The sequence below is a fragment of the Monodelphis domestica genome, chromosome 1 (genome assembly GCF_027887165.1).
Source record: "Monodelphis domestica isolate mMonDom1 chromosome 1, mMonDom1.pri, whole genome shotgun sequence".
Taxonomy (NCBI): domain Eukaryota; kingdom Metazoa; phylum Chordata; class Mammalia; order Didelphimorphia; family Didelphidae; genus Monodelphis; species Monodelphis domestica.
This window is the reverse complement of record NC_077227.1, coordinates 16,246,322-16,269,348: the sequence shown is the minus strand read 5'-3', so window position 1 is coordinate 16,269,348 and position 23,027 is coordinate 16,246,322. Positions and strand designations below refer to the sequence as shown.

Genomic DNA, 23,027 nt, shown 5'->3' with positions numbered 1-23,027 from the left:
TTCTGACTACCACCTCCCCTGTTTTACTCTCCCTTCTATCAGTTCTTCCTATTCTCTTATTCCTTCAATCTAGGGGCTAAAATTATTTTTATGCCCAAATGACTGTGGATGATATTCATTTTTATGAGCAAATTCCATTGAAAGTAATATTTAAGCATTTACTCCATCTTCACTTTCTACTGCATTTACTTTTTGCTTCCTCCTCATGTAAAAATATGGTAATGCTTCATGAATTTTCATATAATCCATAAGCAGCAGTCATGCCAATCTTCTCTGTATCATTCCAATTTTTGTATATGTGCTCCTAAAACAAACACTATGATTGTTTTTCAATCAAATGAAAGAATATCAGCCTTTGTTCTCAGTCCTACCTAGAGTAAGTTCACAACACTTATTTAAAATTGACTAAATAATTTCATAACATTTATAAAATTTTACTTTTATTTTTATTTTATTTATTATATTATTTCAAATATTACATATAATATATGCTTATATACCATATTATATATTTATTTTATATTTAAAATTTTATAAAATATTTTAAAAATATAAAATACATTTTGAAATGATGACTTCTTCAAAATATGAGGTCATTTACCAAGAATTTTCTTGTTATGTGTCTTTGACTTATTCTTAACTATTTTCTCTTTTACTCAATATCTCTGATAAAAATATGGCAGTTCTAATCACCAAATCCAGCTCTTCATCTTGTACTCTTCCTCCCTTTTCATGTCATTTTCTTTATTAAATGTCTCCATCACCTTATTTTTCAATATTTGTTATTCTCTTCCTATCTAGGAATTATTTCTATGCTCTCTATGACACACTGATGTTTCCCATCTACAAAAAGGAAAATAAAACTGACTATAGCCTACCATTCTCATTATAGCCCTTTCTCTAGTCCTTTCTGTTTTCTCAACACACCTCAATTAAAAAAAAAAAGATTTTTGCATAGAATGTATCCCTTTCTCTACATTACAGCTTCTGACCTTATTATTTAACTAAAACGGATCTTTCCAAATTAGTCAACAATCTAACTCTCTTTATCAAATTATTTCTTCTTTGGACTGAATATTCTTCACTTATGTATTTGCAAAATTTGGCAGAAACTGACCATCTTTTCTCCAAGATATTCTTCCCTATCTGGATATTTGTGATGCTTCTCTTAACATCATTTTCTTATATATATGATCTCTCCTTGCTTTTCGTTGTTATCTCTATGTCATATTTTCTAGGGATGGTCTTCAAGGGTCTGTTCTTGATTGCCTTTTCCTTTTCCTCTGTAATCTCTCACTTGATGGCATCACCAGTTTCCATTAATCCAACTAACAGTTTTAAGTATGTGTCTCCTACCTCTACATCTAGTCACAATCTCTACCCTGAGCTCCAGTCCTTTGCTAACAATTACCCATATTAAAGTCTAATTGTTTAGGTATTTCAAACTCAGCAGGTCCAAAACAAAACATTCCTTTCCACAAACTGCCACTCTTCTTAAATCCTCTATTTCAGGTGAGAGAACCACCATTGTTCCAGTTTCATACATTCATAATCTGGGAGTCTTCTTTTGTCCCTATAGGTCTCACTTATCACACCTCCAATCAGTTGACAAATTATGTATATTTTTTCTGTATTAAAATACATCTAACAAGCAGATCCTTTTTTCATTCAGTCACTGTCCTAGATTAGCATCTCATCACCTATAGCCTGAATGATTTTAATAGCATCCTAATTGGTTTCCATGCCAAAAGCCTCTGCCCACATGAATCTATTCTCTACAGAATTGTCAAATGGATATTCCTAAAGCACTGACCTCACCACATCAACGTTCTTTTTAAAAACTTATCATGGCTTCTTTTTACCTCAAGGATTTAATATTATCTCTTATGTTTATCATTTAAAGAGCTTCACAATCAGGCCATGTTTTGTCTTTGAAGACTTAATATATTTTTCAACTCCATGAACTCAAAAATCCAAACATAGAACCTTCTGCTCCTTCATCATTTTTTACATATGCTACTTTATCTCCCATAGCTTATTTAGCCTTTGAGCTATGCATGCTCTATGCTTACAATGCATTCCATCTTCATCTCTATCTCTAAAAATCCATTTTTTCTTTCAAAATTTTATCTTAATGTTTCCCAACATGACAAAAAAGGATATGATAAATGTTGGGGGAAATATGGAAAAATCAGGATATTAATATTCTACTTATGGAGCCATGAAGTCATATAACCATTGTGGAGAGCAGTCTGAAAATAATGTCCAAAGGGCCATAAAATAGAATATACCCTTTCACTCAACAATAGCACTGCTAGGTCTGTATCCCAAAGTAATTAAAGATAGAGGGAAAGAGCCTATCTGTACAAAAATGTTTGCAGCAAATCTTGTTTGTGGTGACAAAGAACTGAAAACTGAAATGATGTCCATCAATTGGCGAATGCCTGACCAAGTCATGGCATATGTTTGAAATGGAATATTATTATGATCTAAGAAAACAAGATGATCACACACACACATACACACACACACAACCTATATAGGCTTTTATGAAGTGATGGAAAATGAAGTGAGCAGAACCAGGATAATGTACAAAATATGAATCATAGTGCATGATGACCAACTGTGTATGAATTAACTATTATTAGTAATGTAAACATCCAGGACAACTTCAAGAGACTCACAATAAAAGAAAAGAATAACCACCACCATTGAAGGAACAGGAAGAATCTAAATGCAAATCAAAACATGCCATTCTTTGTTTTTCCATTAATTGTTGTCTATTGATAGAAATATGTTTTTTCCCAATGTGATAAACATGGGAATATATATTATATGATAATATATGTACAACCTATGACATAGTATCTGTTTTCTGGGAGAGGATTGGGAAGGAGAGAGGTATCATTCATTCTAAAATATATGAATTCACATAAAAAGAAGTTATTGATCTGTAATATGGAAAAATAAAAATATTAAAAAATAAGTTTGCTGCTGAGTCTTCCTGAGACAATAAACATTTATATACCACTCCGCCTTAGGGACTAAGCACCTTGTAAATATCTCAGCCCTCACAATATTCCTTAGAGGTAAAACTGTAAAACTTCACTAGTAAAGTAGTTCACTAATAACCTAGATGGTTCTGGGCAGACACTGCTTGGGAGTAGCTTTGCCTGTTTGGAATATCAAAGGGCCTATAGTCTCCCTCTTTGGGTACAGAGAATTGGTAAATTTATCAATGTCTGAAAGAACCATGAAACTATGCAATCCTCATTTAAAAAAAAATTCAATTTTGAAGATACACTAGGGGCCAAGTAGCTGACCTTTACCTGACCAAGAATTGCCTCAAGAACATAAATGATAAATCCCCTTTAAATATAAATTCAAGGTGTCCTATGAGAGGAAGCATTATTCTCTCCAAAGTCCACTCATTCTATTTTTAATATCTTGAATTATTAATAAGATATTTCTGGAATAAAATCTAAATTTGTCTTCTTTAAAATTTCCTACCATTGCTTTTATATATTTCTTCTGTCCTCCTCAGTTTTCTCAGTTGTAAAAAATGAAAAAAGGTGACTTATGTCACAGGGTTGTCTTGAGGATTGAATAGAATAATTTAGTAAAAATGCTTAACACAGTATATGGCATGTAGTGGGTATTTAGTAAATACTTGTTTCCTTTTCCCTCATTTAAAAAGACAAGGTAAGTCAACTAATTCCTGTCTTTCTATTATAGACATCCATGTAGTTGAAGAAAGCTATCATGATCCACTCTCAATTTTTCTCCATCTAGACTTAATAGACATGCCTTTCTAATTTTCATCTGGAATGAACTTAAGGCCCTTTAACATCATTCCTTGCTTTTACATATATTGTCTTGAGCTCATCATTACCTTTGCTAACATGGCTTTCTGTATTTCATGACTGTCATTCAAATTTAGAATAAATCTGCTAACATAGCTAGATGTTCTCTCTAATGCAATATTTCTTTTAACTTTCTCTTTTTTTATTTCCCTAATTTGTAGAATCCATAATTGATTTTTGGTATCTATTCCAGCCTAAGACGTGTTTTTGAAATGGAACTAAATATTTTGCTTCACTGAACTCCCTCTTGCCCCATTTCTAGGACATGGTAATGCATCTGTGGCAAGAGTTTACATTGCTGGTAATGAATCTAAACCTTCTTTAAAACAGATTTGTCACCTTCATTCAAGGTGCCAAGAGTTCAAGTCCCTATGACAAAATTTGAAATTTCCACAGATTCACTTCATGATTTGTGCTGAAGTCATACTAAGTTTAAGCAAATTAGCACCCTGCAGTTCTCAATCAATCAAGTATAATTTATTAAGCTCTCTATATGTAACATGCATTATGCTAATAGAAACATGAAAAGAGACAGAAGGAAAATCTTTTACTCAAGGAGTTCACAATTAAATGAGAGAAACAACAAGCAAATACAAATTAACAAACAATTTACAGGAAAAAAGAGGATACAGTTAAAAGAGGGAAGGCAAAAGAGTTAAGAGAAATTTAGAAAGCTACCTATATCAAAGAGAATTTAGTCTGTACTTCAGGGAAACCAGAGAATCTAGTAGAGATGAAAAAGGAGAGTATTCCAGGAATGGAAGACAGTGGAAGAAACTGGCCAGATCCAAAAGCTGCATAATTTATATAAACTTATGTACACAAAATATATACATATTTAAACAAACTCAAATGTATAAACACAGTATATGTATATGTACAACCATATGCATGCAAACATATATGTGGGTATACATATTTAAAATTCATTATGCATTGACGTTCAATCATATCCAACTGTAAACTCCATTTGGGGTTTTCCTATCAAAGATAGTGGAATGATTTGCCATTTCCTTCCCCAACTCATTTTATAAATGAAGAAACTGATGCAAACAGGGTTAATTAATTTGCCCAGAATCATAGGGCCAATATGGCCATGTATATGACCAGATATCTTAAAGATAAGACATTTCTTTATAGTAACTGTCTGATCAAAGTTTAAATTGAAGTAAATATGTTCAGTGAAGCCTTCAGTTGGTTTATCTGGGATATGGGGGGGTCGTTGGTTTGGTAGAAGTTTATGCAGTCCCCTTTCACCTTAATGTTTACTCTCTTCAAAGTTGCTTCAGTTTGTCCCAAGGAACTTAAAAGAAAACCAGGGGCTCAACAAATACCAAGTCTCAGGGCAAGTCAAAGAGAAAATAATTCTTTTGGTTCTCTTTTGCTGTAGGAGGGATAAGTAGGAGGGGGAAAATGAAAACCTGGTTGTATAAGATTATACATTTGAAGTAGGAAGGTATTTTAGAATGCATTGAGGCAATATCTTTCATTTCATAAATGAGGAAACTAATATCCAAAAGATCCAGAGACTACCCGAGGTTAATCCCTGTTTTCTGACACCAAATCCAGCATTATTTCCATTTTACTATTCTGTTGATAATTCTTGGCAAGCTAGTGGAAGAATGGGACAGCAGAAAATTTGCCAACCCTTATATCTGCCCAGAATTGGAATAGGCTGTATTGGGCTATATCTAGTTTTCTATTCATTGGAGGGCTTCACACAAAGTCTGGAAAATCACTTGCTTGAATATTATAGTAAGAATAATTTTCTGGTATAGCTAATATTAGATGGCTATGGAAGGCCTTGTCAACTCTGAGAATCTGTGATTCTGTAGAATATTTCTTTTACACATTCATCACCTCATCTGTCTATCTACTCATATTGACTTTTAATTTGTATCATTACAAAGTATGTTAAAGGTATTCCTACCAAATATATTAGCTTGACTCCCTTTATTCTTTTAAGATTATTTTTAATCAATTTCTTATATCTTGTGTGGACTTCCATTTCAGAATAATGAAAGTTTGTTTTGCAAGACAATACATGTAGGACACAGATCAAATTCCTTAGCATCTTAGAGTGGGGGCAAAAAAGGGAGAGGAGAAAGTTTTGATCCCATAATTTCTCAAAACATGTTGAAAATTGTTATTACATTTAACTAGGAAAATGAAATATATTTGAATTAAAAAAAGAAAATTCCCCCATCAAAAGTTTAAAGATAAAATGAACTTGGAAAACTTTTTTGAATGATTTTAAAATGATTTGATACATATTTAAATGTATTACTATATAAAGGTAATTATTTGAATTTATAAAAAATAATTTATTTAGAATTTTTTTCATAGATTCATAATTAATATTATTTCCCTCTCTGCTTGTCTCCACCTTCCTATACCCAATGAACAATTCTACTGGGTTTTACATGTATCATTGATTAAGACCTATTTTCATATTATTAATATTTGCAATCATTTAGAGTCTACATCCCCAATTATATCCCCATTGAACTCTGTAATCAAGGAAATATTTTCCTTCTGCATTTCTGCTCCCACAGTTCTTTTTCTGGATGTGGATAGCATTCTTTCTCATAAGTTCATCAGAATTATCCTGAATCCTTGCATTGCTGCTAGAAAAGAAACCTGTTATGTTATATTCTGCCACAATGTATCAGTCTCTGTGTCCAATGTTCTCCAGCTTCTGCTTCTTTCACTCTGCATCAATTCCTGGAAGTCATTCCAGTTCTCATGGAATTAGTTCCATTCATTAATCCTTTTAACACAATAGTATTGCATCACCAACAGTTGCCACAATTTCTTTGTTCAGCCATTCCCCAATTTAAGTGCATTAATTCACTTTCCAATTTCTTGCCATCACAAAGAATGAGGCTATAAATATTTTTGTACAAGTCTTTTTGCTTATGACTTTTTGAGCTATAAACCCAGCATTGTTAAGGCTGGATCAAGGGTTAGGCAGTCATTTAAAGGCATTTGGGAATAATTCCAAGTTGTCTTCTAGAATGGTTGGATGAATTCACAACTCCACCAGCAATGCATTAGTGTAGTGTCCCAATTTTGCCACATCCCCTCCACCATTTATTACTGTGCTTTGCTGTCTTATTTGCATTTCTCTAATTATGAGAGATTTAAAGCACTTTTTCCTGTGCTTATTGATAGTTTTGATTTCTTTATCTGAAAACTACATGTCCTTTGCCCAATTATCAATTGGAAAATGGTTTGATTATTGGTTTAATTGATTATTGGTTTGAAATTGATTTAATTACGTATTTGAGAATTTAGATCTTTGTCAGAAGTTTTTGTTATAGAGATTTTTTCCCCAATTTATTGCTTCCCTTCTAATTTTTGTTGCATTGGTTTTGTTTGTACAAAAAACTTTTTTTATTTAATGTAATAAAATTATTCCTTTTATTTTTTTTTATATTTTCTAACTCTTGCTTGTTCTTAAATTAATTCCTTTCCCAAATATCTGACAGATATTCTATTTTATGTTTACTTAATTCATTTATAGTTTCCATCTTCATATTTAAGTTATTTACCCATTCTCAATTTATCTTGGTATAAGGTGTGAAATGTTGATTTAGACCTAATCTCTACCATACTGTTTTCCAATTTTCCCAGCAATTTTTGTTGAATATTGGGTTCTTGTCACAAAACCTGGGATTTAGGGTTTATTGTATACTATCTTGCTGAGGACATTTACCCCAAATCTATTCCACTGATCCTCCCTTCTGTCTCTTAGCCAATACCTTGGAAGACTTTTTTGAATGATTTAAAAAAATAAATTCATATATTTGTAAATGCATTACTATGTAGAGGTAGGCATTTTAAAAATCTTAAAGGACTATAAACACTAAAGTGTCTAGAATTAGGAATCACAGATATTTGATTTAAAAATTTGTGGATGAAATATATTAGCACATTGAACTTGGTAAGAAGAATGCAGGCAGTCCATAATAGGTTAATTTTTATCAAAGATCTGAATCAGTTTTCAAGTATCCACCAATAAAACCAATGAGCATTAATCACAGTTTAGTTAGAAACTTGCATATATATACGTATATGTATATATATATATATACATATGTGTGTATAGGTTTATATATATATATATATGTATATATATATACATATTATATGCATGTGGGTGTATTTGCATACACATACCAAAATAAATGTGTGTGGGTATATGTGATGGAAATTTCAGCCACTACTTTCTGGGACCAAACCAATTTATTTTTATTATGTATCTAATTGCCAATTATTAAAATACTCCAACCTCCCCACAAAAAAAAAATAAGGATTTATTTATCACATAAACATGACAAATTTGTGCAACAGATTTTCCTTTGTCATGATCTGAAGTCCTCTACCATTTTGTTTCTCATTCTCTGGAAATTTTCCAGTTTTTCAATATGTTTAGTTATTGTTTTTTAATTGATTAGAAAAAATCAATAGTTTCCTTCATCTCACATGATTTGTGAAAACAAAAGGATGGAAGCACCTTAGTATTTCCTGTAGCAAAGCATTTAACTTCTGCAACTAAACTACATGCCCCAAAGAGCATTTTGTTAATAGTATTAAATAATGAAATATCAAAATATGGAGAATTTCCAAACTGGAAGAGGTGTCAGAAGCCCTCAAAATAAAAAAAAAAATCTTTACGACATTACTTATCACATGTATAAATGGGCTCCTCTCCTCTGCTTGGAATCATATAGGAAGGGACAACCATTAACATCCAAAGCAACCCATTTATTTATATTGGAAAGGTGTATGTTTCTCCATATCAAAAATTTTCAAGGAAGTACTGGTTGAGTATTTATCTGAAAACTGAAGTCAATCCATGCTCAAGCATGGATTATATCAGAGTGATTTCTAAGCCCCTTATCATGTTCTTTGATTCTAGGTTATGTTAATCAAAAATCTATAATTCAGAATCTTAAGTAATGGACACAAGTCAGTACCAAGTTTAAATCAGAAATGATAAATCAATCTTAATCAGAAAGGTAGAGAAAAGTATATCCAAATTGAACATGCTAGAATGATAGTCTTCTTTGTTTAATAACAATCATGATCTATAGCTTAGGAAGGCACAGGACGATAAGTACAAGTAAGTTCTCAGAATCTAGAAAAAGGGGAGGTTTTCAGATTCAAATAGTATATGAACAGAAGTCTCCTCCAAAATCTATTCAACATAAATGCTTGTTCCCCAACAGGTTAAGTGTTTCATTTCATCCAGACATTGGTGAGGACTATTGATGTCTGATTCTGGTATTGATATGGAATCTGATGTAGGCAGTATACTAGACAGGCAAAGAGGAATCCTACTACATGATTTTTTAAATTTAAATTTACTTACATTTTGTCACATTAAATAACTGTTTAACTGCATCCCTTCCCTCTTCCATTAGAGAGGGCATCATTTTGACAAAAAATCTGTCTTTAAATATATGCATACATGTATGTATATATATATATATATATATATATATATATCTTATTAGTTTCTATTTATCAGTTCTTTCTCTGGAGGTAAACATCTGTGGCTCATTCCTCAGAAAGTAATTTCTCTTCCTGCATATAGTTTTTTTGGGGCTTCTGATCATTTAACTCTTCAAAATTTCATGTAGGTTTTCATTTGTTTCCCCAAATTAACCTGTTTTTTTTTCATTTTTATAGCACATTAGTATTCCCTCACAATTATATAACACAATTTAACCATTTCCCAATTGATGGTAATCTCTTCAATTTGTAGTTCATTGCCACCATAAAGGAAGCTGCTATAAACATTTTGCTAAATATAGATTATTTTCCTTTTTTTCTAATAAAACCCAATAATGTGATATAACTGTCTAAAGTTATGCACAGATTATACTCTTTGAGCAAAATTCTACAAAAACATATACTACATTTTTGGTTAGACATGAATGTCATCTTAAATATTAGATATGAAGAGTTGGCTGAATTTTTACCAATGATGAGAAAAGTGACACATAGAGAGTAAGGATAGCTTCATTAATTCAGCTGCCAATTGAAACAATTTGATTAAAAATCTGATGTCCTTTAAGGGGTAATTCTATTTCCATGCTCCATCATCTGTACTACACTGAAATATATGATGAAGAGCACTGATACATGAAATAATAAATATAGGTGTATATTAAGAACCTGTGGAGAACTGAGTATAAAATCTAAACATTTTGGGAAATGCTGAGATTTGAATCATTTGTCTTTTGAAGAGTTGTGTGATGTCTAGTAGAAAAAAATGAAAACTGAATAGAGCATTTTATGCTAAGGGCAACTATCTCATGAAAGAGATTGTTAAAGTTCAAGCTGCTCTCAGTATATAGTCTTCCTATAACCTTAAATTTGTATTTAAGTGATAGGCTCAAGGTGCCAGAGAAACTTTGTAAAGAAAGAACTTATTTAGCTACAGTAATGACCTCAAAAATGAAGATCAGTATTGTTCTGACACACCTGGCTGTCTTACCTTGGGTGGGCCACTTAATCCTTTAGAGTTCCAGGCTCTATTATGGATGAGTTGATGATCTACATAATTTCAGATGACTTGTAAAATTATGAAATTATAAGTTTAGACCAAAACTATAAAATATTTCAAATGATATATAATTTCTTAGATTTGTTTACCTCCTTATATGACACATGCCCCCTGTAAATTTTGGTCCTGATCCTTCCACAGATCTTTAAAAATGGCCCATTAAAGGAATGGGTTCTCTTGAACTTTTGTGCACCTTTAGTGATCCTAGTGGATCACTCTAGCTATGTAGTTGTTAACCATTAATCTTGCGGTATAACCCTTTGCTATTGCCCTGACTTTTTGGATTTTGCACTTCATCAATGACATTCATTATGTAATTTAATGGACATAGATCACCACTTAAAATCTACCAAAGGCCTTTGTGTGACATTGATTGGTGTTCCAATATATCTAAATTATCTTTTTTCTGGCTTTTTGTGAGATTTTTCTTTTGATTGAAAGCTTTGGAATTTGGCAATTACATTCCTGGTTGTTGCCTTTTGGGGATTTAGTGTAGAGGGTGTTCTGTGAACTCTTTCAATGGATATTTTGTCCCCTTGTTCTAGAATCTCCGGGAAGTTTTTGTTGATGATATCATGTATTATATCAACATTATTGTTTATTTCTGGTTTTCCTGGTAGACCAATGATTCTCTGATTGTCTCTCCTTCCTCTGCTTTCCAGGTCTGTCAGTGAGATATTTTATGTTATCTTCTAATTCTTTAGTCTTTTGACTTAGGTTTATTAATTCTTGATCTTTTGTAAGATCATTGTCTTCCAGTTGCCTGATTCTGACCTTTAAAGAATGGTTTTCCTTTTTAGTTTGGTCTGTTTTTTGAGGCTTCAAACTGTTTCTGCATTTGCATATTTTGGTCCCTCAGATTGCTGAGTTCCTTTTGCATTATTTCCCATTTTTCCTGCCAGAAGGCTATACAAACTATTGGACATAATAAGCAAAGAGGGAGTTCCACCAAATTCCTTTCATGACACAAACATGGTACTGATTCCAAAGCCATGTAGATCAAAAACAGAGAAAGTAAACTATAGACCAATTGCCCTAATGAATATACATGCAAAAATCTTAAACAGAATACTAGCAAAAAGACTTCAGCAAGTGATCAGGAGGGTCATTCACTATGATCAAGTAGAATTTGTACCAGAAATGCAGGGCTGATTCAATATTAGGAAAACCATCCACATAACTGACCATATCAACAAGCAAACCAACAAAAATCACATGATTATTTCAGTAGACGAATAAAAAGCTTTTGATAAAATACAACACCCAATCCTATTAAAAACACTAGAAACTATAGGAATATAAGCATCTTTCCCAAAAACAATAAACACTATATATATTGTAAAAAATAGACTCAAATACAGGACTACAATCCCCACGATCCTTTGCTCTACTTCCCCAGAATGCCTTATAATCTCACCTGGGTCAAGATCTGGAAGGTATTTAAGCTGATTTGAAGGCTTTTGAGGGTCTCTCTCTTGGCTCTTGGACTTCCATTTTGGGGCAGGCGTGGCTTTTTTTCATGATGTAGGTGAGGTTGTGTCTAGGCCACTCTATGGCCTGGAAATGTGTTTCTTATCCTGTATTTTCTTTAATCCTTAATTTTGAATAAACCTCTAAAAAATATAATACTCCTTGCAGAGAGAAACTAATTTCTACCTGCCTCAGATGCCTCAGTCTCCCCGTCTCCCCTAAATTTTAATCTTTACAATCTACAACCATCAGCAAATATCATCTGCAATGGGGATAAACTAGATGTATTCCCAATAAGATCAGGAGTGAAACAAGGATGCCCATTATCACCTCTATTATTTAACATTGTACTAGAAATACTAGCAGTAGCAATTAAAGAAGAAATTGAAGGCATTAAAATCGGCAATGAGGAGACCAAGTTATTGCTCTTTGCAGATGATATAACGGTCTACTTAAAGAATCCTAGAGAATCAAGAAAAAAGCTAATCAAAATAATCAACAACTTTAGCAAAGTTGCAGGATACAAAATAAACCAACATAAGTCATCAGCATTTCTATATATTTCCCACATGGCTCAGCAGCAAGAACTAGAAAGAGAAATCCCATTCAAAATTACTTTAGACAAAATAAAATACTTAGGAATCTATCTCCTGAGACAAACACAGGAACTATATGAACACAACTACAAAACACTCTCCACACAATTAAAATTAGACTTGAGCAATTGGAAAAACATTAACTACTCATGGGTAGGATGAGTCAATATAATAAAAATTAACATCCTACCCAAATTGATCTATCTATTTAGTGCCATACCCATTGAACTTCCAATTTTTTTTTTTACTGAATTAGAAAAAAAAACATAACAAAGTTCATTTGGAAGGAAAAAGGATCAAGGATATCCAGGGAAATAATGGAAAACAATACAAAGGAAGGGGGCCTTGCAGTCCCAGAGCTCAAAGTATTCTATAAAGCAGCGGTCATCAAAACAATTTGGTACTGGCTAAGAGGCAGAGAGGTGGATAAGTGGAATAGACTTGGGGCAAGGACCTCAGCAAGAGAGTCTATGACAAACCCAAAGAACCCAGCTTTTGAGATAAAAATCCAGTATTTGACAAAACTGCTGGGAGAACTGGAAGACAGTGTGGGAGAGATTAGGTCTGGATCAACACCTCACACCCTACACCAAGATAAACTCAGAATGGGTGAATGATCTGAAAAAAATGGACAATATAAATAAATTAGGTCAACACAGAATAATATACATGTCGGACCTTTGGGAAGGGAAAGATTTTAAAACCAAGCAAGACATAGAGAGTCACAAAATGTAAAATAAATAATTTTGATTACATCAAATTAAAAAGTTTTTATACAAACAAAACCAATGTAACCAAAATTAGAAGGGAAGCAACAAATTGCGAAACAATCTTTATAACAAAAATCTCTGACAAAGGTCTAATTACTGAAATTTATAAAGAGCTAAACCAGTTGTACATTATTTTCCCTCCTTTTAAGCAGAAGTAATGTACTGCATGAATAGATTAATACACATGTAATTAGAGATCCACAATAATGTATGAATTGAGTAGTCATAGATATCAATTTTATAGAAAGCTCTTATCCAATTCAGGATGCTTATCTCATTTGGAAAATTTAATAGAAATGGACTAGTAGAATCCAGACTGTCAAAGAAGGTCATGCAAGAATTGTTGTCATCTTCTGCCTCCATTGAGGCAAATGGAAAAAAAAAATACACAAGAATATTCTGCCAAGTAATTACATAGAACATGATTCAGATGCTATGAGTCAAATACCCAACAAAACATCCCCTTCCAGAGACAAATCAGTATTTTGTCTCTGTCAAAAAAGATATGCTTAAATCAAAGTCAAGAACCAATATTCTCTATAAATACTGGCCACAGAGATGAAACCTGAGAAACTAAGGGTAAAGTCTCTTTCCTGGTCCAGTTTTCTGGTATCCCAATCTTAAATTAATGACTAATACAGAATTGTATTTAGAAATACTATCTCATTGAATAAAGACCACAGAAACAATGGATTATTCAATCACTATTGAGAACTGGAAATTGCATAAACTTTTCAATATTTTACCACATACACCCGTATTTTTCTCTAATTAATTGCTATGGATAATATTCATAAAAAGAGGGCTTTTTAAAAGACAAAAATCAGATATTTGCCCAATACCTATTGTAATTAATTAAATTAATAATCACATTTTTTTTAAAACCTTAGTATTTAGAAAATACAAGATCCCAAAATTGCAAAATATTGAACAAAGCAATTACATTGGGAATTGGCTGTGATTATCCCCTGTGGAAAAGCCTCTTTGTACTTCTGAGATGTTCATGTGGGATCCATGAGGAGAAAAAAAAGAAACCTTAATCAAGAATTCCCTGTACCCCCTTCTTTCCATAGAATGAAATGGGAAAAAATACTCCGGTCTTTCTTATAGATGACTAGGGATGCAAGAGTAAAAACAATTCCCCATATTCATGAAAGCAATTCACAAAAAAGCAGGTATACTTAATTTGTTCTCTTGATTGCAATTAAATCTTCTGTAGAATAGTTTTCAAACATAATAAAACACTCTAATTTCAAAGGCATTAAATGATAGAATTTTAAGAAAGGTTTATTTATTATCTCACTTGGAATAAAGCCACAGATAGTATTAAGCAGTAAGTGATAACTGTGGTACCAAACTGTACATTACTCTTTGGCTTATTTTACTCCAACATGAAAATGATTCCATTTTAAATGAATGATGATTACAAATAAGGGGAAAGGACCTATATTTGGAAAAAAATATTTATAGCAGCTCATTTTTTTAAGGAAAATAATTTGAAGTGGATGGAATAATTAGGGAATGACTTAACAAGCTGTGGTTTAATATTATAATTAAATTATATTGTGACATAAGACATGATGAACAGTACAATTCTTGTTCCAAAAGAAAGCTAGAAAGATTTATATGAAGCAATACAAATGAAATGAGAAGAACCCAGAATATTATAACACAGTAAAAGTAATAATATACAGTGATCAACTATAAATGATTTAATTGTTATAGTGACTGAAAAAAACTCAGAACAACTGCAAGGGACCTATGACAGAAAAAGCTATCACCAACATAGAAGGAACTGATAGGCTGAATGCAAATAGAAATACATTTTTCTTCATTTTCTTATTAAGTTTTTTTTATACATGATATTTCTTCTTTCACAATATGACAATTATGGATACATATATATTATGATAGCATATTTATAACCTTTATCTGACACCTGAGGAAAGGGAGGAGAGACAGAAGGAGGAATCTAAAGAACATGATTTAGAAGATTTCAGACAATTATCATTAAAATTGCATCTATATACAAAAATTAAATTCAAACAAGTAAAAATTAATGATGATACTGATAAACAGGTTGCTGATAATTTTGATGATGATGAGTAGCATGTCTATATCACTATAAAGCCTTTTACATATAGTAGCTCATTATATATATATATATGAATATATATAAATTTCCAATTAATGTTTGATTTGCATTAACCCTTATGTGAACCTTTACAAATTATTATTTTCATTGTTTTATCATCTGAAAAAGGTACATTTATTATTTCTGCTTTTTTGCATTTGTTTGTCAGATTGTTATGTCCTAGCACTTGCTCAATCTTTGTGAATGTACTATGTGCTGCTGAAAAGATGTATTCTTTTTTTTTTCTATTTATATTTCTCTACATATCTATTAACTTTAATTCTTCCAAGGTTTTACTCATATCATACATCTTTCTCATTTATTTTTTGGTTTGATTTATCTAGTTCTGATAGGGGAAGGTTCAGATCTCCCAATAGTATAGTTTTACTATCTATTTCCTCCTTCAACTCCACTAGTTTCTCCTTTAGAAATTTGGATGCTATACCATTTGGTGCATATATGTTGAGTACTGTTATTTCCTCACTGATTATACTGCCCTTCATCAGGATATAATTACCTTCCCTACCTCTTTTAATCAGATCTATTTTTACTTTGGCTTTGTCAGATATCATGACTGGAACTCCTGCCTTCTTTTTCTCATTTGGAGCCCAATCAGTTTTGCTTCAAACTTTAATTATAATGTTGTGAGTATCTACCCACCTCAGATGTGTTTCTTGTTGACAACATATGCTAGGTTTTTGGTTTGCTATTTCGTTTGCTATTCCACTTTGCTATTTGCTTTCATTTTATCGATTCATTCATCCCATTCATATTCATAGTTATGAATGCCACCTCTGTATTCCCAAAAATTTTGATATCCTCTCCTAGTTCTGCCCTTTCTTCTTTTGCTATTTCCTTTTAAACCACTGGTTTACTTTTAATCAATCCCCCTAATCACCTCTCTGGATATGCTTCCCATTCTGGTCCCTCCCTTTTTGTTCCTTTCTTCTTAATTTTTAGGGTCCATTAAATCCCCACCCCCCTCTTTTTCCCTCCATTTTTGTACTCCCTGTCACACTCCCCCCCCTTAGTTTTTCCCTTCTCACTTTCCCTGTAGGGTAAGATAGAATTAAATATCCCAAGGGATCTAGATGCTCTTCTCTCTCAGAATTGATTCCACTGAGAGTAAGTTTCATTAGTGCTCTCTTCCTCTCCTTCTCATAATATTATTCTTCCCCTCCCCTTCCCATGCATCTCTTTGTGTGATATAGATTGTGCTATTTATATTATTCCTTCAACTTTATCTAGTGCCATCTTCTATTTCCCTTTCCTCTTTCCCTTTTTTTACATAGCATCTTATACTACTTATTATCCTAACCTCTACCTATTAATAATTCTTCTAATTACTATAATAATGAATATAATTTCTGAGAGTTACAAATAACATTTTCCACATATTAATATAAGCAATTTGATCTTATTTAAGCCCTTAAAGATGAAAATTTAAATGAAAACATTTTTTTCTTTTCTCTCTTTGTTATTTATCTTTTCAAGTTTCTCTTGATTTTTGTGTTTGTATATCAAACTTTCCACTTAGTTCTGGTCTTTTCTTTATGAATACTTGGAAATCTTCTAATTTGTTGAATGCCCAAACTTTCCTCTGGAAACTAGTCAGTTTTGATGGGTAGGTGATCCTTGGTTGAAGACCCAATTCTCTTGCCTTTCTGAATATCATATTCCAAGCCTTAAGGTCCTTTAGTGTGGAAGCTGCCAAATCTCGTGTATTCCTGATTAGTGCTCCTTGATATCTGAATTGTCTCTGACTTCCTGTAATATTTTCTCCTTAGTTCCTGAATTTGTCAATTACATTCCTGAGAGTTGTCTTTTGAGGATTCATTGTAGAGTATGTTCTAGGAACTCTTTCAATGTCTATTTTTTCCTCTTGTTCAAGAATATCAGGACATTTTTTGAATAATTTCTTGTAGTATGATGTCAAGATTTCTGTTTATTTCTGTATTTTTGGTAGACCAATAATTCTCAAATTATCTCTTCTAGAACAGTTTTCATGATCAGTCAAATTCTCAGTGAGATATTTCATATTTCCTCCTATTTGGGTAGTCTTTTGACTTTGTTTTATTAATTCTTCTTGTTTTGCAAGATCATTGGCTTCCAACTGCCCAATTCTGGTCTTTAAAGACTGGTTTTCTGCTATAATCTTTTAGTTTTCTTCTATAATCTTTTGATTTTCCTATTCAGATTGGTCTATTCTGCTTTCCATGGCTTCTAGCTGTTTAATTGTATTATCCAGTTTATTTATCATTTCATTTGATTTCTTGGCTTCTTTCTCTTATCTTTTTGGGATTTCCTATCTTTTAGACAGTTATTTTCTTTTTAAACTGGTTCCATCTTTTCTTGTCAAAACTCCTTTATTTTTCTCAAAATCTCAGATTTAAATTCTTCAAGAGTTTGTGGCCAATTTCGGGGTATTTTTGGAGGGTTTAAATGCATTTAATTGTTCATTGTTCTTTGTTCTTTGTTGTTTCCTCTGTAGTGTGGATTTTTTCACCATAAAATTTATCCAGGGTCAAAGTCTTCTTGATATTCTTGGTGTTTGGAAGTTGTATTTTCTTGGCATTGTTTACCCTCTCTAAGCTGGTTTTTCTTTCCCTTTCCAGTCAGGAGTCTGAGTGAGGAGGTCTGGCTCTCTGTATGGGGTGAAGGAGAGTGTTTTTTGACTGAGATCCCCTCTTGTGTCTCCAAGGCTTCTATTATGTGCTTCCCCTTCTGTGTAGTCTCTGCACCCAACATATGCACTCTTCTGCCTGCAGGTATCTCACATCTTGCTGCTCTCAGGGGTAGGTCCCTGGTGGTCTTAGTCAGCTGCCAAGGATCTAGAGGTGCCCTTTGGTTGCCTGCTGATTCTAGCTCATGCTGGCTCTGACCCTGGCTCCGTAGATTGGTTGGAGGAGAATTGATCAGCTCATGTTTTAGTAGGAGCTATTTCACACCCTTATATGTATGGAAATGCCCAAATCCTTTGTACCTTTAGTACTTCATCCTTCTGTGGAGACATTTATATATATATATATATATATATATATATATATATATATATATATATATATATATATATATTGTCTTTTGAGGTAGTCTATATTGATAGGTGATGAGGAGAGGAAGAGTCCTGCATCTAAACTGCAATCATCTGAACCCTGGAGAATGGAATAATTTCTTTATTGTGGTCTTAAACTTCCTTATCCATTCGACTTATATTAATTTTTAAGAAGTTTTTTTTTATTTTTTTCTTAATTGGAACCTCTTTTTATCATTTGCACAAATCTTCTTTTTTTTTTTTAAATAACCCTTATCTTCTGTCTTGGATTCAATACTGTGTATTGGTTCCAAAGCAGAAGAGTGGTAAAGGCTGTGTAATGGGGGTCAAGTGACTTGTCTTGTGTCACATACCTGGGAAGTTTCTGCAGTCAGATTTGAACCTAGGATCTCTTGTCTGTAGGCCTCGCTACAATTCTGATTTTTAAAGAATTCTCATTAGAGGATTTTATTGCCTCATTTACTATTTGGTTAATTCTACTATTTTAAGATGTTCTTTTCTTTTTGCATTTTTTTTTATTTCTTTCTTCCATTTATCTTTGCTTTTCTATTTGATTTTTGAAATTCTTTTTGAGATCTTCCACAATGTAAAATCAATTCCCATTTTCATTTGAAGTTTTTCATATAATTTGTTTGTTTGGCTTGTCCCTTTCTGAGTTTATTTATACCTTGTTGCTATAATAAATTTTCATGGTTAGCTGTTTTAAATGTTGCTCATTTTCCTAGCTTTTTTTTCTTTGACTTTAATTGTTTTCCATAAAGGGGAGCTCTGGTCTAAGATTAGAAAAGACATTCTCTTGAACTTCAGTTTTTGTTTTTTGTTTTTGTTTTTGTTTTTGTTTTTCCCATGATCATCACAAGTCATCATACTCCACTGAAGGAATTGAAACTTGAAGAAATTCAGAATTAGATCTGAGATCTGTGGAAACTCCCTCCCACTCCTGATTCAGTATTCCTTAAGACTAGCCATTGGTTTTCAAGGCCAAGCATTCTACAGAGGCTCAGGGTCTCACTGTGAATTTGCCCTGGAACTTGCCTCACTGTGATCTTCATGGGAGGCTTAAATCAGCCAGGCACACTATAGTCTGTCTTGTCTTAAGTGTCAGGGCTTCAATGTTGGCTTGCCCTGGTGCTTAGAGCCTTACCAAATGCCTTACTTCAGGTTCCCATGGGCCAGGCTTATTGAGATGTTGTGTCATAGTTATGAACTTTGAGAGGTGGTCATAGGTATGCTATGCTATTGGTTTAGAAGGGTCTTGAGGTCTTGCTGTTGACTTGGGTCCAGGTTGAGAACCTTGAGTACTGGAGGAGTGAGATCTATGCTGTTGGTGCAATCTTGTTACTAACTGTGTTCCTCTCTCATCTGAGTGAAAAAAAAATATTCTCAATTAACTTCCATATTTTCTTCTTTAGGAAAATTAACTCACATTATTCCTTTGTTGGTTCTGTTGTGCCAATATTTGTTATGAAGTTTTATTTTAAGGTTTTGGAAGGGAATTTTCAGAGTTATTCAGCCTCTATTGTCTCTACTCCAATATCTTGGCTCTCCAATTCATTTTTCTACAAAATAGTGTTATTTAAATACTATATTTCCTCAATGATTGATCTGGTTAATTTGGATTTTTAATATTTATCAATTTTAATTTAGTTTGGTAGATTTATTTGTATAAAATTCAGCAAAATAGTGCCTAATATTTGCATTAATTTTCTCTTCATTGGAGATGAATTCATCCTTTTTATTTTTTGATGTTAATAATATGTTTCTTCTTTTATTTTAAATCAAATTTACCAGTAGTTTGCCTACTTTGTAATTTTTTTTAAACTAGTACATAGTTTTATTTAGACAGGTAACAGAAGCTAGATTTGAATTGATCAATCAATCTTTCAGTAAACATTTATGAAATAACCACTATGTGCCAGACAATTCACTAAATACTGGGTTTACCAAAAGAGTGTAAGACAGTCACTGCCCTAAAAGATCCATACTACTTCTTCCTAGGCCATCCTTTTCTCTATTAAACTATGGCAGCTACCTCTCATATGTTGAGAGGATTTGTGAATTTAGGATTAACAATTTCTTTTTAAATAGTTAATTTTATATAACAATCAAAACAAAAAAAATCATCTTAGTCAATTTTTAATAGCATGTTGGCATAATATATCAGGAATTCTCAACTTAGAATATGTGAGCTTCTCTATATACACACATATGTATATGCACTCATATATACATATTTGAATGTGTACTGATAGCTATTTCATTATAATTGCCTTAATTGTCCTATGTGTTTATATATTTGAACATTTTCTGCAAAAAGATCCATAGGTTTCACTAGATTTTGAAAGGGAGCCATGATACCAAGAAAAAATGAATAAGAATGTCAAGGATCTAATTATAGGAATTTATGTGCTCCTACACTCGTAGTCAGTCACATTTTCTAGTTATCTGACCTTCGGCGAATTTCTTCATCTCTCATCTGTAAAATGAAGACCCAAGATTTATCATTTCAGAGTTTGTGGTACAAATAAATTAATCTAGTTCAACAATCATATTTTCAATATTTGGAAACTTTAAGAGAGGTCCCAGATTTTGCAAATAATTGGTTCTTCTGGGTAGTTAACTCAAGTCCCTTTTTTCTCCTTTTAGGTGTCTTCTATCTATATTAGCTATTTCACAGGAGGATTATAGGGAAATGTTTTTCAGGAAATTGAAATATTGGAAAAATGTGTTTTTTAAAAGAAAAGGAAACTATGGAAGTTGAAAGATTAAAAGTAATAACAGGGGAAACCTTTCCCATTTTGAACCATCTTATCTTGAGAATATCTATGATTTATAGCATAATTTAATCTTTCCTTTATAGAATAATTTTCCTTTGTTGTTAAATTTTGTTGTTACACTTGCTAAGTTGTTTTGATATTATCCTGCTTAGAATTTTGAGTTATTCCCCAAACAATGGCCTATTTTACATTATTTCAATTTAGAATTCTAAAGAGCAATTTGATTTCCCTGAAACATAAGCAGGTGCAGCTAACAAAAAGAACATGGAACACGTGTCAAACTTTTCCTGAACTAATTGTTCAAAGGAGTATTTGCATCGCAAGACACATGGTCTTTAAAATCTATTTAAAGATTGCTTGCATGCAGCCTATTCCTTATTCTCTCTTAATGAGATTTGGCACCTTCCAAGCACATTCATTGGGTAAGCAGCAGCTAGTTCAATGGTTTTTGTTAGAAGAAAATCAAATTGTATTACCTCTTAGCATCTCTCATGGCAACCTCAGAATTGACATTGACACAGAACTCAATATCAAAAGAGGTCATTTGTCTAATTCGAATAATATTTATAGGATCAACATAACTTATAAATATGCAATGAAGAAATTATCAACTCCGTGAGAAGAAGCAAAATGTGAAACAAAGTACTCAAAAATATTCTTGGTCATTATCTTGTGGATTTAATAGAGATTGGAAAATATTTCATCTTTACCCTTTGTTACAAAGAAAGTTTATGATAAAATATCCATTAATTCTATATAGATTTGGTTATATTCTTGAGTTTTTAGGTTTCCTATATAGTACTACAGAATGGACTTTTAAACATTTTTTAATAACACATTTCCACATGCAGTTTGCAAAGTTATATAATACAGATTGTCCTCTTCCTTTCCTCAAGCCCCTTACCAGAGCTAGAAAACAATTCAATCTGGGTTATACATGTGCACACAGAACATGTTTTCATCTCATTCCTTTTTATGACTTTTTAATTGTTTTATTTTTTTAGAAATTTTATAAATCAATTTTTATAAATCCAAAGCTCTAAAAACTATGCACAAATAAAGAAGTTATAAATCATATGCTTCCATCTTCATTCTTGCTCCAACAGTTCTTTTTCTGGAGGTGGAAAACATTATTTTTCATGAGTCCATCAGAATTGATGGTTCTTCTTTTTTCACTCTTCATCAGTTCATGTAGGTCTTTCCAACTCTTTCTGAAATCATCCTCTTCATCATTCATTATAGCACAAAAGTATTTAATCACCTCATATACAACAATTTCTTCCCTTCCACAATTGAGGAACAGTCCTTTAATTCCTAAAAAGAGCACCTATAAATACAGTTTTGTTTTGTTTTTAACAGACAGATCCTTTGCCATTTTAAAAATCTCTTTCGGATACAGACTTATTAGTGGCAGTACTGGATCAAAGGGTATGAATTATTTTATAACCCGTTGGTCATAATTCCAAATTGCCTCCCAGCATGTTTGGATCAGTTCACAACTCCAACAGCAATGCAATAGTGTCCTGATTTTGCCACATCACCTCCAACATTTATCATTTTCCTTTACTGTCATATGGAACAATCTGATAGGTGTGAGGTGGTACCTCAGAGTTGTTTTAATTTGCATTTCTCTAATCAAGAGGAATTTAGAACATTTTTTCCTATAGAATTATTAATAGCTTTGTTTTCTTCATCTAAAAACTGAATATTCATATCCTTTGACATTTATCAATTGGGGAAGAGCTTAGATTTTTATAAACTGGACATATATATGTATACATATAATGA

General features: G+C 32.3%; 1 non-coding gene across 1 annotated transcript; it reads right to left on the bottom strand.

Annotated features, from left to right (window-relative positions):
• Window positions 1-210: 210 nt before the first annotated feature.
• On the bottom strand, window positions 211-317 carry LOC130456625 (U6 spliceosomal RNA). The gene has a single exon (XR_008915694.1). It is a non-coding gene; the product is annotated as a U6 spliceosomal RNA (small nuclear RNA).
• Between the last annotated feature and the right edge of the window lie 22,710 nt (window positions 318-23,027).